General features: G+C 39.0%; 2 long non-coding RNA genes across 6 annotated transcripts in view; both read right to left on the reverse strand.

Moving 5' to 3' along the window:
- The window catches only part of LOC103137405 (uncharacterized), a 106,922-nt gene that overhangs the window by 72,818 nt on the left and 17,047 nt on the right, over positions 1-17,057 (reverse strand). For all 5 annotated transcript variants that reach the window (XR_001661975.1, XR_476133.2, XR_476136.2 and 2 more), the window contains one exon: positions 15,729-15,818. This is a non-coding gene — a long non-coding RNA (uncharacterized LOC103137405). The remainder of the gene's footprint in view (positions 1-15,728; positions 15,819-17,057) is intronic.
- Positions 1,755-7,053, reverse strand: LOC103137404 (uncharacterized). The gene is made up of 2 exons (XR_476131.2): positions 6,776-7,053; positions 1,755-6,673 (listed from the first exon to the last, which is right to left on the reverse strand). It is a non-coding gene; the product is annotated as an uncharacterized LOC103137404 (long non-coding RNA).

Raw genomic sequence — 17,057 nt, forward strand, 5'->3', positions numbered from 1 at the left:
GGCTGCTCACAAGGCCAGACGGGGCCCATGTGGAGTCATAACCACGATGGGTAAAATCGAGAGCACATCCTAATCGTGAGGTTCATTCTGCTGCTCAACATATGAATGGTCTACTTCCTGCTAATGAATAATAATGACACTGATGCAGACATCACTGTAGCCTTGGAGTACAGTGAATGCAAACATGACAAGTATTAAGTATTTTGATCAAAGATGAACTTTTTTGAAGTGGATGTAAGGAGAACTCCCAGCAAACGAGTTCGACCCAAAGTTAAAACGTCATCGTCTGATTGAATCTGATTCGTCAAGAACCATCCGGATGTTCTTAGGATCATAACACACTCATACTTTATAAGACGACATAAAGTGTGCAAGTTTATGTTATCTTGTAAATTAAGTATGAGATAATATGTCCGACAGATAAAGATGAACAGCTGAACAAGATACGAAATATCAAACTGTATGTCAACATAATTTTCAATACTGTGGCCACATTTTTCAAAGACACACTTCTGTTTAATAAAAGCAGAAAAAATGTAAAAACTTCAAAAAGAATTTAGTCTTATTTAGGGCAAAAACATTAACTACTGGGTAACTCAGCCCCTTCTAAGAAAAAAGTTTGAGTGTTGTTTTCCTTTTTAGCAAAACAGCAAATACTACAACACTTACTAGATGTGTTAATATACTTTATGGAAGTGTGTACCTTAGATTTAGTTCTGTNAAATAAGATAAAGCTGGGGTGCTCTGGTGGCGGAGGGGCAAAGCACAACCCATGCATTGAGGCCCTAGTCCTCATGCCGGTGGTCACAGGCTCGATTCCCAGCCTGGCGACACCTGCTGCATGTCCCCCCCCCCACATACACACACACACACACAATCCTCCCTCCTGTCAAACTACCCTCAAATAAAGGCCACTAGAGCCAAAAAATTAAGATAAAGCTCTGTAAGATGCAAAAAAAAAGTGTTCAGACACACTTTTGTGCATCCATTTTGCATTTTTAATGAAATAGAAGTATAAACTTTAAGCAAATACTCCTTATTTACTGCTTTCTACTTCAGCAAATGCATTCTGATCAATATTTCAGTCTGCCACAGACTGTTTTGGGCAATTCGAGAAATTCAAAGTGTTGCAACTCTGATGTGTCACATACACTACGCATATACGCCACTGCAACTAAATTATGTGTGCAGCACATTTGTCGAAGCAAAGACCCAATTCCACACTTTGCTACACCATGCAGACTTTCTGTCTGCGCTGATGAAAACTGGCTCGTCTTCCATTAAATTACTGCCACTCATTTGCAAGACTGGCCGACTCAGCTTAAAGAAGGAACTCAAATGTTTCATTGTGAAATTTAAAACATTTGAAAATGTTGTGTGTTATGCTAATAGCAAAAATAATTACTCGGTTTCACTTCTAGTCTTGGAGTATGTGACGTTATTTGGCTAAGTAAAATCAAAGCGAGTTTGAGTTGTGTAGCTTAAAGAACATGGATGTCCAATGTCCTGCTACAGTTTTAGATGTGTGTGTCTGAACAGACGAGTCAAATGTTCATCGACATGTCGTCAAATTACACAGTTAGGGAGCCATTATTTCATTCATTCAGGTGTGTTGAGCCAGGAAAAGAACTAAAACACACAGGATAGAGGCCCTTAAAGGGACTGAACTTGGACATCAGCGTTACAGACTCTTTCTGGTGCTGTGAAGGTTTTTATTCATACCTCAAAAACAGCATCATGTGCAACTATTCTTGCAGAGTAAGCATAATTATTCCCTTAAATGTGGACACAGATGTCTGTCTGTTTTAAAGCTTTCTCTCTCTCTTTGTTTTTTTTTTTTTTGTTTGTTTTTTTGCAGTTTAATGTGGTCACGGTAAAAACTTCAACAACAAGAAACAGCTTTGGGATACCACTGTAACACAAATACAGCCCACAAGCTGTTGGACGAGGAGATGATTAACGTTAATCAAGCACCGTTAGTTTACAGCTTACAGACAAACTGAACTACAACAACCTGATTATACTGAACATCTTCCACTGGATAAAATAGGAAATTACAAGGTGATGTTCCCAACAATGTTAATGTCAGTAGGGAATAAATTACTAAAGATGGCATTAGGCTTTTACCTGAATATCAACCAGAGCAAGTTAGTGTCATAAGTTTAAAACTCACACTTGGATGCAAAATCACTATAGCGAAGAAGCACTGTGTGAATCTACTTGCAATTATATTTTATTTAACATTGTTATTATTAACTTTTGACATTTTAATCAAAAAATGTTATGAGGAGAACAAAAACCTGATTAATTACATGCAGTGTTAAGTTCATGTATCAAGTTCAAGTTTTGTTTACTGTACTCATATTTTGGTTCTTAGAGGTTTTATTACATATTAATAGGTTGTTGTCTTTGTTTCTTCCAAATATGTTTTATGCAGGGTTAAACTAAGGACCAAAATATTTCACTGTGTTTTTATTTCACTCTTTGGTAGGGATTTGAACCATTAGTAGGGCAGACAACAGTAGACAAAAACTAATCAATCGTCCAAACATCCGTTAATTTTCTCATTGGACCTCAAAGAAAAAACAGAAATTAGTATCATTTTTTAAAATCTGATTGGCGCCTGTCTTGGCACAATTTGCTTCATGTCGAAATACTGACCCTGTGCATTAGATCAAACAGTAAAGTGTTAAAGTGTTAAATTACACCATGATGGGATTGCTCCATGGTTACAGCAGGACTGTGAGAGGAAAGAAAATAACTGGGCTATTCTGAACCCAGCATATGTTAGGATATGAGTCCCTGCTTCAAGTAAAAAAAAAAAAAACTATAAAGTTTTACAGTCCAACCAAGAGTTTTCCTAGATGTTGTGTCAGTAATTAGACACCTTAGGACATTTAGGTTTAATCAATGGCTACAGTGGACGTCATCACTACATAACATTTAATTTATCAAACAATATGCAACAACAATAAAGTTGACATGACAACATCAACTTCCAATCCTGTTCGATTACGATTTTGTTGTAAAACAATCAGCTTTGGTGTCTCCACAGTGAAGGGTGACAGATGAACCAAGTAACTTTTTTTTCTTTTTTCTTGTATTGCATGGGGGTGGGAGAGCATTTCTCTGCCCGGCAACAGAGAGAGCTGAGTCATCTCTGTCACAGCCCTCCCACGCCTCGCCACGCTGCACTACTCTCAGTATCTCTCGGTGTGGAGAGGCACAGCCATGGACTTGATACCAAAACTAGCATCATCACTTCATCCAGGCCCACAGATGACAAAAACATGCAGTTACCGTAAAGGTTGGCGGGAGGAGGGGGGCCTTGGTGGAACAAGGCTGGCATGGGTGGGTGTGGGTGTGTTTTGTAGCTGTAATGTGTGTGTGCGTGTGTGTGTTAGTCTTTCAAAGATAATTTGCAGAAACTGAAAATTATCAATTTCTGTAAATGGATGACAGTCATCCATTACAAAGGGAGTGTCTGAAGGAGTAAAGAGAAAGCGATTAGAGATGTTTTTTTTCTTTGTGTTCTTCTGACCAATCTGTAGGCTGATTTGAGACAAATGTGATATAAAATGCCTTCAAGGCAAGACTTCGTTGATGCGCTGTTGTCGTATTACATTTGTAGAAAGGCATTGACAACTAGAAAGGAAATATTAAATAATAACAAAAATCAAAGTTACATACCCCTAATTTTGAATATTTGGGGTATTTAGGCCTGTTTGCTTGCAGCATCTATGGTGCACCCGTTGCCCCCATGTTTAACCCTCCCTTACACTGTGCTAAATTTTGCTGCTCGTCTACTGCAAACTTTTCTGGCATATTGACATCTGTGCAGTTTGTTTAGCTTGCTCAGCAATTTGTTCTGTAAAGTGTTAGCTGGCGGTTTTGGTTACTTCACTGTGATCAAGGTTTCGATATTTATAACCCAGGTCAAAACTTGAATAAATGAACTCCTATATGTTTGTAACTACAGCTGTGTTACTTAAAAGATTTCCATCCTGATTTTTTTTTTTTTTAAAAAGGTTCCATACACATAACATTTCTAAGAAACTGAAAGGTTAAATAATTGTTTCTCTGTCAAAAGAAACCAAACTGTTTTCCTTTTTTCAGCTTCAGCTCTTTCCAGAAGAAAGACTGTAAATCTCTCAGAGTACTAATGAAACCATTGTGGTTAAAGGCTCTCAAATCAATTTAAAAGAAGGAGAAAAGAATAAATCTCATTTACTTGCACAAGTGGTTCTACAGATGCTGCGACTAAAAAAACTGAACTTATGATGTGCTTAAAACTAGACAAAACAGAATAAATATCATAAAATTAATATTAATGTTAACATCTTGGACTTTCTTTGTAAAATGATTATTAAATTAAATGCATGTTGTCCAAACGCTTTCTACAATATAACACCTGAGAAGGCACTGAGTTGCCAGCAATTTACTTTAAAAACTGACCAATTGCCAGTAAATACAAAGAATTCTATTACAAAAGTAGTATTAGTGAACAAACGCTCTGTATCGATGCAGTGACTTTTTAATTATCATCTTATCTAAAACTAGCGACCTGTCCGGTAGTACCCAGCCTGTCACTCAATGACCACAAGAGACAGGCACCAGCATCTCATGACTCAGCAAGGAAAAGCAGGTAGAGACTGACGGGATTTCATGAAAATCTAATTATTACGCTGGTACACAATAATGTTGACATACAGTGAGTGACACTGAGGTGTCTGCATGTCTAATCATAAACTCTGAATCAACAACATGTAGCCTCAGTACATCATTTAAGGTAGCTAGCCAAGTAGTTTCTGACATTAGCTAAGCAAACTAATGTTGCAGGAGGCAGCAATTTGAGAGCATTGCAATTTTCTGATTAATTTTCTGGACTCAACATGAACATGGTTTGGAAAAAAAACAAAAAAACAAAGTTAACATCTTTACCATAGTTCAGATTTAAAGTACTCTGACTGTTATTGTTTTAGTTGTATTCAGCCAGCTCCCTCTTGTACTTTAGAACAGAAAGATGGCGAACAAACATTGCTCTAATTTTTGAGGAAAGACTGAAGCATTGGTAAATACATCAACCAGGGACGCCCAAACGGCTGGAACCTACTTTACCAACTCAATGTACGTAAATTGCTAAGCTAACATGTCAGTGCATTATTGCCACTTGTTGGATTAGAGAGTTAAATTGTATACCAGAGTCAAATGTTGGAGGGAACATTTGAGATAGCATTAGCATTACCTTTAACTGCTTCAACTAGCTAACAGGAACAAGACGTGCTGTACAGCCTGCACTAAGGTAGCTAACACCAGCATTGTGCCAAGCTTAAGAAGGCATGTAGTTTCACAATAGTACTTTAGCTTACCAAGAATAAAATAAAAAAGAACACCAAGTAGTAGAAATCCTTACAGGTCTTAGCAATTTTTAGTTTTGTCAGTTATGCTCGTTAAGAGATTTTGATGATTACATAAAACATACAGTAAAAGCTAATAGACGCTCGAGATAAGCTCCAATAGGACTGCGAGAGGGTCTGGTCAGATATGGTGATTTTGAAAAAACAAAGACATACTGTCCTTGACGTACGTTCATATTTTCATACGTTCATGCATTCATTTTTTTTCCCATCAGACAGAATCGCTAACGCAAATTCAAATTTGATGGTGTTGTAACTTCCAGGAGCTAATGGACCATGATTTTCATATTGATCCATCACTGTGTGCCTTACACATTCTCACAAAACTACATTAGAGTAAAGAATCTAAAGTCAACTCCAGGCAACTAGTTCACCCTCTAAACCTGGAGCTTGTGTTTCTTTATTTTTACGGTACAGCTTGCGGATAAGATGCGCATCGATACAGACTGTGAAACTCTCACCAACACCACTAAAAGATTCATTTCTGTACATAAATCGCTCCCGAGTTGTACTTCTTTGATCATGTTCTTTTTATTGTGAGGACAGCTGCTGCAATATCACCAAGACATCTAACACAAACGCTTTCACTTTAGCCCTTCGAGGTGCGGACAGAGCATCACCATATGATTGAGCGACTAAATTTAGAGCAGCCGGTCACAGGACAAGTGGGAAACGTAGCCAGTGTTCGCCACAGCCAGCCCTGCCACCAACACGCTAAAAACGGTTCCTGTCCCCAGCTGTGATTATCAGAAGTCCAATTTTACCTCACTTGTGCTATTTTCAGTACTTTGCTACAAGACAATGAATTGTGCTTTTTATTTTGCACCACATCTGCTGAATGAAAACCAATCAGGGTGATCTATTTAAAGAGTGCTTTAAGACTAAAGAGAAAAGAATAAGTCTCTAGTAGCGAGAGTTAAAATCATCAAAGATGAGAAAACGCTTTATATTTTCCGTCCAGATCTTTATTTCTTCCTGCTTTAAGCCTTATGCTGTCGCTTAGGTTATAACTTTCTTTGAAGCCTTTTTGATTTGACCACCTGAAGTAGGAAAACGGCAACAAAACACTGGAGCCACAGCTGAGAGTGCAAAGCAGTCATTAAAGTTAAAATATGAGGGGTTCCCTAGAGTCTGCCCACCTCCTCTGATTTTCAAACAGAAAACGTCAGTAATGGCCGAAGTAAAGCTCAGCTTGCTTTCACTTACCAGTTTGTCTCCCTTCATCCTCCTCTTCATCAGAAAGTCGCCAGTGAACACTGAGAAGAGAGGAGAAAGAAGGGAAAAAGAAGAGAGAAGGAATGTTTTAATCACTCTGAAGGAAGCCAACCACCTTCCCACTCACATTGCTGAGTATTCACCTCACACAGACACACAGCACAGCTCAAAGCACAAACTAAGAGATGCCTCCAACAGACCCAGAAGAATCACAGCAAGATAGGGAAAAAAAACATAGTCGGGGGGTTACAGAGTGAAAGAGTGACAGTAAGACAGAAAATGTAGATCCAGAATAGAAAAGAGGAATGAATAGAATGTAGAGAGGAGAGCATGATGAAAGGGGGAGGAGAAAAAGAGCGAGAGTGGGGAAAGAAAAACTGAAATGCATGGCTTGGCTGAGTCATCTGTAACCACCACTTCCTTCACTGCTCTTAGAGCTCTACTGATGACTGGCCAACTTCTAAAACAGGCACACACACACACTAATCATCTCCTGCTTTCAGCTTCACACCACTCAACATCATTTGTTTTCTAAAAAAAAAAAAATATCTCCTATGTGGCTCTACTTCTACATATACCATCACGGGGAGCATGAGAATGGCACAAATCTAACGGGAGGTACAAGGTTTTAATGTTACTGCTTGAAGATTGCGTTTAATTATATATTTAGGAGTTAAGACACTTCAAATAACTGCAGTACACACAGGACCGAGAAGTCTGTTGCATCCTTGAGATTATGGGATGATTATGTGAAAGCCTGGGAAAGCGAGTCATGGGCTGACCCCACTCCAACCAGTCAAATCAAGACCGTTTCCTTTCCCAGAGTCCCCTAAAGGATTGTTTCTAAGTTGGGCTTGTTCAGAAGCTTGCTTGATATGTTGTTAGATGATGGGGAATCACAGAAAAAAAAAAGAAATGTAACTTCTTTTCTAAAAAATGTTTATTATTCCATCTACCCGGCAGCTAAATGGCCCTTTTCTACTGGACTATACAGCCAATGGCTTCTTCATTAGGTACACTATGTAATACCAGGCTGGAGCCCTTTTTATCTTCAGAACTTTAGGCTTTGGCTGCTGCTTGGAGATTTACAATATTTTTGGACTCGAGTCAGCTGTAGTCGCCATGCCAGGCCACTACATGGCGCTGTGATTTTAGAATGTCACTGATCCTTAGCTTCCACCTCGCTAACTTTCACCTCATAGTAAACAGTAACTCATCTCCATCTGCCATGAACAAAGTGGATATGTAATGTGTTCCTTATCAGAGACGGTGCCAAACTGAACAGGTTAAGTAGCACAATTCTAGCCGCGTTTGTTTTTGTTGTTTTATTTCCATGCAAGCATAGAACAAACCCTACAGGCTTTCACACATCCACGCGGGGTTGATACGGAAAAGTTTCACTCGGAGACCTGGTTTCAGATAATGCCGTTGTGAGACATTCTGGTGTCGCGTAAACGAGTGTCTGGACTGCAACAAAAAGGCTACGGTTTAGCCGTGTAAACGGGGAATCTTAATTTTCATGGCATAGATTCCAGAAAAGGTCCTCAGACATTTTGTTTCCTTTTGACATTTGTTCACAGCATCAGTTCTCACCCCAAATGTCCCCTGTTGGATTGAGACCGGGTGACTATGGAGGCCAGGTAAGTGTAGCTAACTCACTTAAGAAGCCATTTTTTGAGATAATTTGAGCTTTGGATCATAGTGGAGTATCCGGCTTTAGGAAGCCATAAGAACATAGACATACTGTAGGGATGGACATGATCAACAACAGGCTGCAGGAATGTTTTATTGGTGTAAAGGTGAAAACCGCTTCACTTTCACGTTGCTGACTCAAAATGTTGACTTTACACGTAGACTACTGTATTGCTTTTTTAAGTTGTGTTACAGGAACTCATCCCACAAAGCATATTTGATACACATTTCATTGAAAGTGGAAAAAATATTTCTATTTAAATATCTCATGTTACAACACAGACATATACAAGTGCGGCCTAAACATGTACTTTTTTATTTTATTTTCAAAGTTAGACACTGCGATTTTTGTTCAAATGTGCTCAGTAGTTCGGGCATTACTGTTTCCTTTTACGTCAGTAGTTCGTGTATTTTTATTATGTTCGAAAACATCGTTAAAGAACTTTACAGACAAAGGAATATTCCTCTGAAAAGTGTCATATCTTGGGCTACAAAATTACTGAAAATGCAGCCAAATTCAATTGGAAAAGCAAAAACACTTAAAAAGTCTGACAACTACTGCTTCAGCCCAGTTTAAATTGGTAAAAGACGCCGTGGCTCCTCGTAGGTCATTTTTGGTTACAGTGCTGTGGAAACGGAAATTCCTAACATTGCTGAGATAAAAAAATACCTTTACATCTCCTCCATGCAGACAACATTTAACCTTTTCAAATGTCATTTAGCCACACAGGCTTAGGCTTATCATAAAAAAGCAAGCTTCATGTAAACAACAGAAATCAAGCGAGTGCATTTTTGGCATAGTTGTGGAGAAAGATTTGACCCAAAAGAGGCCAGCCAGACTTGACTGTCTGGGTTTGGGGAAATAAAACGGCAGTAATAGCACTTCTTTAAAAATGAAAAATTGTCTTGTTGAAGGAGAATTATGCAATGTTTCCTGACAAAAGATCTGATTATGCTTTGAGCACTGAGGCAAGTGGCCCGATTTCTGTTTTAGATCTCCGAGAGAAAAAAAAGTAACTGCACCATGACAAAAAAAAAAAAAAGTAAGATTACAGTTTTTCAGAATGTTTTGTTAATACCCAATAACTCATTTATAGTTCATTTATTCTTGTCAGAAGTTACACTTAACTATGTTTGTAGCGATGAATAATTTTTTTATTTGTATTTGGGTTATTTTATACAGTTTTTCAGATTAGTGTGTCACTGGTACACACACAAACACACACACACAGTTCTTGTGTCAATATGAAATATCAACTCCCTCATCTCAGAAACAGAAACAAACCTAATGAGCCAAACACGACAGCATCACACCCCAGGACTGTTCCTTCTGCGCACAAACAAACATGTACCCACTGAACCGATGAAGCCCGTGAGGTCAGAAACAAATTACAGATTATTTTAAAGTTCGGCTTGTGACACATAAATGTTTGAAATCAAACTAAATTTGCCATCAGAGAAAGACAATTGACCAAATAAAGTTACTAAAAGAAAATGGTGATTTTATCAAGGGAAAAAAGCATCCAAAACAACCTGGAAACAAGCTGCAACCTTTTTAAATCACAACATTGTTTCAGTTTCGTGACCCCCACATGGGCCTCATTACTGGACGAACTCCTGGCTAAAGCAATCACTTAAAAAGAATAGTTTGGGAAAAGCAACACATCAGAAGAAATTCGAGAACAAATCAGAAACAAAGTCACTGCCAACTTCGCAAAGGGTTACAAAGCCGTTTCTATGTTTTTGAGAATCCAGTGAACCACAGCGAGAGCCGTTATCTACAGGAGGAGAAGAACTGGAAACAAAAATGAGCCTTCCTAAGAGTCTTGAAACGCTACTGCAAGAACACAGCGACTGCTCATCCAGGAGGTCACAAACAAGCCGAAATAACAAAGCTCTACAGGCCTCATGGTTACCGCAAGGATTCATAATTCAAGAAATTAGAGTCTGGGGTAAAATGGTGATTGTTCTGAAAAAAACAAAAAAAAAAAATATATATTTATCGAAAAGAAAATAAAGGACAATTTCAGAATCTGTCCAAAATCCTGATCATCTCCGAGTCTTTGGATAAACAATTACTGTCAAGACTAGAGTGGAACTTGGAGGGTGGGAGTCCTTTACACATTAAAACATGACAGTCTGGGGTTGATTTACCATGTCAGGATCTACACAAGTCGCCACAATTGATGGAAACGTCAACTCTCTTAAAAGTGGAAGAGAATGTTGGGAATCATTTCACAATCCTAAATGTGTTTTGTAAAGTGCTTTGTGGTTTCTGACGTGTAAAAGTTGCTACAGAAATAAAGTTTACGTACTTAAGTGGCTCCCACTTTCAAATGGCTTCAAAACAACAAAATTAATCTGTATTAGTTTAAAAACGATAATCCTCCACGTTGCCATTCCTGCCAAGGGTGAGACAATAGGGCCAGTGTGGTTGAATACTTTAAGCTCCTTTAATTACATGAAATCATGATTTGTAAACTCCTTTTCGTGTTTATTCAGATTATCCTTGTCTGGTGTTATTGTTTTTTGATGATCTCAAACGTTTAAGTCATACAGAAAAAAAAACAAAAAAACAAAAACGAATCTCTGCCAGGCAAATACTTTTTTAAACAAATCGATAAACTGACAAATCGGCTGATATTTGGGTCTGCATGGGCCCTAACGCCAAAAAAGTAACGCAAATCCCACTGAGGCCTGAACACTAAATGTCTAGAAGCACAACTAATGTCAAAATAAGATCACAGGTTAAGATCAAAACAGCTTTTATAAGATGGTAGATTTGAACATCACTTTTTATTTCTCATAAGCACCAAATCAGAAGGACATTACCACTTACCCCTCTGCACCTGACAGGGGATCTGACACCTGGCATTGTGATTTCTCGTAAATAACTTGTCATGAGTAGAAACGGTTTCGCTTAAAATAATTCTGGTTGTTTTTTGTTTTTTTTTGTTTTTTTTTTCTCTTCCTTTTGAGGGGTAAATCATAACCCGTGAAACTATCTGCAGCCTGCGCTCGACCAGCGCTTTCGTTGACATTCAGAAACACGTCACAGTGAACCCACCGTTCTGCAGAATGACACATCAAGAGCATTAGTTAAAACGAAAACAAAATTACTGCCTCATCATGAGAAGATCGTCATCAGCAGCATGCAGCTTTGGCCTCCAATGTGATCGGTTCCTGTTTGCAATTCTAGAAGTGATCGGCGTGCAACTGGGAGATGAACTCCTACTCCGTCCAGCTGAGGAAACGATGGGAACTTATTAAACGCAATGCTTCCTCTGCAGTTCCCACGCTTATCACAGCACACTTGAACGATCGGGTACAAATGGCTGCTCACAAGGCCAGACGGGGCCCATGTGGAGTCATAACCACGATGGGTAAAATCGAGAGCACATCCTAATCGTGAGGTTCATTCTGCTGCTCAACATATGAATGGTCTACTTCCTGCTAATGAATAATAATGACACTGATGCAGACATCACTGTAGCCTTGGAGTACAGTGAATGCAAACATGACAAGTATTAAGTATTTTGATCAAAGATGAACTTTTTTGAAGTGGATGTAAGGAGAACTCCCAGCAAACGAGTTCGACACAAAGTTAAAACGCCAGGATGTTTGTCATCGTCTGACTGAATCTGATTCGTCAAGAACCATCCGGATGTTCTTAGGATCATAACACACTCATACTTTATAAGACGACATAAAGTGTGCAAGTTTATGTTATCTTGTAAATTAAGTATGAGATAATATGTCCGACAGATAAAGATGAACAGCTGAACAAGATACGAAATATCAAACTGTATGTCAACATAATTTTCAATACTGTGGCCACATTTTTCAAAGACACACTTCTGTCTAATAAAAACAGAAAAAATGTAAAAACTTCAAAAAGAATTTAGTCTTATTTAGGGCAAAAACATTAACTACTGGGTAACTCAGCCCCTTCTAAGAAAAAAGTTTGAGTGTTGTTTTCCTTTTTAGCAAAACAGCAAATACTACAACACTTACTAGATGTGTTAATATACTTTATGGAAGTGTGTACCTTAGATTTAGTTCTGTATTACTCCAAATCCATACATAAAACTCATTTGTACATTGTAATTGATGAGCTTATAGCTGCAGTCTTTCTTGACTTTTGCATCATATTTTATTTGATGATAAATATGAGGAAGCAAGGTGTGTTAGCACAGGTCCTGACTAGTTTGGGCTATTTTCCTTTTATTATTCGCCACATTGGTCACTAGTTTCCATCCATCCAATCAGTTTGTCCCTAGTGGGGTCCAGAGGGGTACTGGTGTCTATCTCCAGCTGACGTTCCGGGCGAGAGGCGGGGTCACCCTGGACAGGCCACCAGTCTGTCGCAGGGCAACACAGAGACAGACAAACTCCATGCAGAAAGACCCCGGGCCGGGAATCGAACCCAAGACCTTCTTGCTACAAGGCAACAGTGCTACCAACTGTGCCACCGTGCAGCATCACTAGTTTCCCTTACTATGAAACAGAGTCATGAAGTGAAGCATGTCAGTCATTTTTTTCTGCTTTACCATTTCAAATTAATGCCATGCAGAGTTTGTGTAAAAACACACATTGACTGGTGAACATAAACCTGCATAACACTGAGATTCACGTAACATTACAGCGTTTCGTCCATTAATATTTAAACAGATACCATTAGCTGTGGCCATCTGGCATCTTTACAACTTCGCCATTGCAAAGTCCTGAATGTGTTTGACGTTTTTAAAGTCTTTTCAGACATCAGAGTGTTTGTAATTAAGATGCTTCCGTAATTAAGATGCATAGCTAGCATCTGGGGGTTATCGGTATCTTCTGCTGTGGCATCCAAAACACAGGAAGGAGGCAGGAAGGAGGCGGATTAAAGTCAACTGTTTACTTAAAAATAAGAAAACACTAAAGCTAAAGTCAAAAGGTGAGTCCAAAACATGCAGCCGGAGGGAAACACAGGGATACACAACAGGAGGATCTGACCAAGAGCTTTTCTGACAGAGATATTTACGCAGCAGAGATCGTTGCTGAACAAGGAGCAGGAAGCGAATTAGAAACTTGGTGCAGCTATGAGAGGAGGCAAGTAACTGAAGCTGAACTGAGGAAATGGGAGAAGCGGCTGCTAGCATACACAGGGAACATGGAAAACATAGAGACGATCTAAATACACACAGAGAGATTCAACCCAAAACCCAAACACCTCAGAACTGGGACAGTACATCAGTCTCATATGTAAAAATCTCCAGAACGCCTTTTGTTTTTGTCTTGTCAGCTCAAGATGACGCCGATGAATATGCTTCTCTTTTTTTGCATGTCCATGTCATTTTAGTAAAGATCAGGCAGCAGCTTATTGCTATGATTCTCCTCCATGGTTCCTGTGAGCCAATGAAATGAGGGGAGGGTCTGTGTGTGTGTGTGTGGGTGTGTGTGTTTAAAAAACTTAAATACTCTTACAACGACTTACTGAGGTTTTTGTGAACCTTTAACTTCTGATACCCGATTGTCATTTTCTCCAGAGACAAACAATTGTTACATCTCAATCTCAATAATGGTAAATAAAATAAAACTGGAAAAAAAAACATGACAGAGTTGCAATCCCCACACATAAATATGCAAAAAAAAAAAAAAAACAGGATCCAACTGAAACTGAAACCTTATCTGCTTTTATCAGTAAGAGCAGACAGCCTTGAATGCTAAGTTTGACAAACCATCATAGATAAACAATAACAAATATAACAAAGACGAGGCAGAACTAGATTAAAAACCTAACATGGAGGTTCTGGCTGGCTCAGTTGCGACATGTGCAGAGGCTCACGGCTGTCCTGGGTTCAGTTCCCGATCTCAGGCTGCATGCCTCCCCGTTTTCTCTCCTCGCTAATTCCTGGCTTTGTACTATTCAATAAAGGTCACAAGAACCTAAAAAAAAAGACTAAAATTTAAATAAAATTATTAGTAGCAGCATTCCAATAAACGTCAGTGCTCTGAAGTCGAGGAGCAAATTCATTCTCCAAAACAGCGCAGATCCGTCAGAACAACCAGAACCTCTGGTGCGAATTTCCTTCATGAAAAAAAAAAAAAAAAAAAAAACTCTACAGCTATCTGAGTTTATCACAGCTCATTTATCTCTCTGACATGGAGCCACGCACGACCGGTGCACAAACAGAAAGTAAGACTTTGACGAATGCTGGCTCAGCAGAGCACTCATTGTGGGAGGATTGTGGGAGATTGAGTCTGCAGATGAGTCAAGGAGACCCATTATACTCGATATCAGTATGAATGGCCTAGCTCTCTATCTTTAGGTTTCGTGTGGGAATCGAACCAACATCTGCTCGGCCGTTGCCTAGGAAGACCTCTCTGCACCGTGAAAAACATCTGACACAATGCGTTTGTTTTTCAGCTTTGGGTGAAAAAAGAAAACATTATTGCATCCAATGTAAAGGTTGTACAAGTGGTTGTGTTACACTGAACATTTCCAGATTCTTTGGTTTATTACAGATGGATGAGAGAACTTTAGGTGACCTAGAGGGGTTTTCTAAAATTATTAGAAAAGCTTGGCATTTCAATCGGCCAGCTCGGCTGTGCGTAATCGATTTGAGCATCCTGTGACACAAAGAGGAGGCAGGTTCTTCAAAAGATCAAGATACAGCTCTTCTTTGAAGAAGCCTAATTATTTTTCCAGCTAACTGGCTATCACCTGCTTCGATCAGCAGGCAGACAGCATGATCACTACTTGTATTGTTTTTAATATTTCTGACAGATGACCTCTTATCTGTCTTTTGGCAGTGGTTCAGTCAGCCTGCTTTGCAGATTTTATCGTGTGAAGAAGACTCTTTGAAGCAGCGAATTCAAGTTGCCGTTGGCAGCAAACAAAAAAACAAAACAAAACAAAAAAAATAATAAGTTTGCGTTTCAGCATTTCATTTGCCTTAAAGGTCAAATCTGGACAAATTTCAAATATACCAGCCGCAACGCCTTGGGGAGTTTGACTCTGACACTGAGCAGTTGCGAGGTTAGTAATTCGGCAGCTGCACGTGTTGATGAACGATAACGTGCAGTTTTGATTGCATCAGTCAGTCAAACATCAATGGAGATGACTGTGCTCAGAGCTCACAGTGTCCCTCTGCCGAACTCTAGTCATGGTTAAAAGGTAACCTAAACTTTCTAGCGGTATTCAAGCCGGGCGCCGGTCCAGAAACCTGTCATGCGCTTTACCTTTTGCCCCTACTCTCCTAATCCCAGCCTTCATCTCGCCAGTCACGCAAACAAAAGGCAAAGGCGACTTTTAAAGGCTCGCTCGATTCCTGTGCGATAACGTCTGGCTCCGAGAATATCAGCCGATGACGGATGGCTGCACATCTGTTCTCTGCGTGTCAGAGGGAAGTCAGTAACACAGACCTGGAAACGCAAGTCAGCAGTTCCTCGTTTCATTGTCCTCCTTCCAGTTCTTGCTGTTACGGTGCACGGTGAAACGAATGAGATCATTTACTGTAAATAGAGAGAAAGAGAGAGAGAGAAACAGGCTTAGAAACAAAATGCTATGGGGAAAAAAGAATGCTTCACAATAAAGTAAACATTTAGGGCGGCGGCTCTTAAGAAATCTAACCCTCTGAAATAAAACGCAGAAATCACAACAGTAAGATTAAATTACCAAGCCTCTGAATCTTTGAACATATGTCATACATGATAGTATGTTTTGGACTACAGCGAGTCCATGCATTATAGGACATATACATATAACCTTTAAATAATTATCAAATCTAGTTCGACTTGTTTAGGACACGTCCCACAAACGACATAGAAAAGTTGATTGGGGTTCATTTGATGCCAGTCGTAGATTTACTTTGAATTTCTAAAAAAAAAAAAAAAAAACCCAAAAAAAAAAAAAAAAAAACCCAGAAAAGCAGACAGTGAAACAAACACAACGTGGTGGGGTAACAGTTTAGGGTGTAAAATATTAGTAAAACATACTTTTATACTATTAACCCACATCTTCAACACACATTATTCTCTCTTTTTTATCATGAGCTAACGCTATTTTGAGTGTTAGCATCTCAGCTCAGGAACAGGACGATGAAGTTCATCCAAACTGGGAACATGTATTGTTGGTGAGCAAAGTTTGGATCCATAGCAACTAAAATAGAAAAGTGTCAACCACATAAGCAGTCTTTTTGTGACTGTAACATTGCACACATTGAAACTGCAGGATGACCCACAGCCCAACATCGTGCAGCTCTGATGCCGACTGGAAAAGAAACATTTCAGAGAAACCTGCATGCCAGTCAACAACCAGACAGACAGAAGTAAAATAAAATCGAAAGCTGGAGTCATTTTTTTTTTTTTACAAATAATTGCATTCATTTAGCATAAATGCTGCCTCGCATCTTTTGATTTTAGTTGCCAATAAGTTGGAAAGATTTTATCAGGAAGTACGTTATGACTGTTAATCTGATGTTTATGTCGTAATATGTCACCTGATAAGATTCTCTTTAATTAATCAAATTAAATTTTATTTTATCTCCACAGCTCAGGTTTTTTGCAGTCATCCATTTTACTCATTACGTTAGCTTGAGTAGCAAAGAACCTGATTTGACTGGCAGCCAATCAGAAAGATGAGCACAGCAAGTGCTATTTCTATCTCGTACGCTCAATTTTAACTTATATTTTATAACAATGATGATGAACTTATACTGTGTGTTTATCCTTGTAAAATGCAGTTAGCTGCTG

The sequence above is a fragment of the Poecilia formosa genome, unplaced genomic scaffold (genome assembly GCF_000485575.1).
Source record: "Poecilia formosa unplaced genomic scaffold, Poecilia_formosa-5.1.2 Scaffold40, whole genome shotgun sequence".
NCBI lineage: Eukaryota > Metazoa > Chordata > Actinopteri > Cyprinodontiformes > Poeciliidae > Poecilia > Poecilia formosa.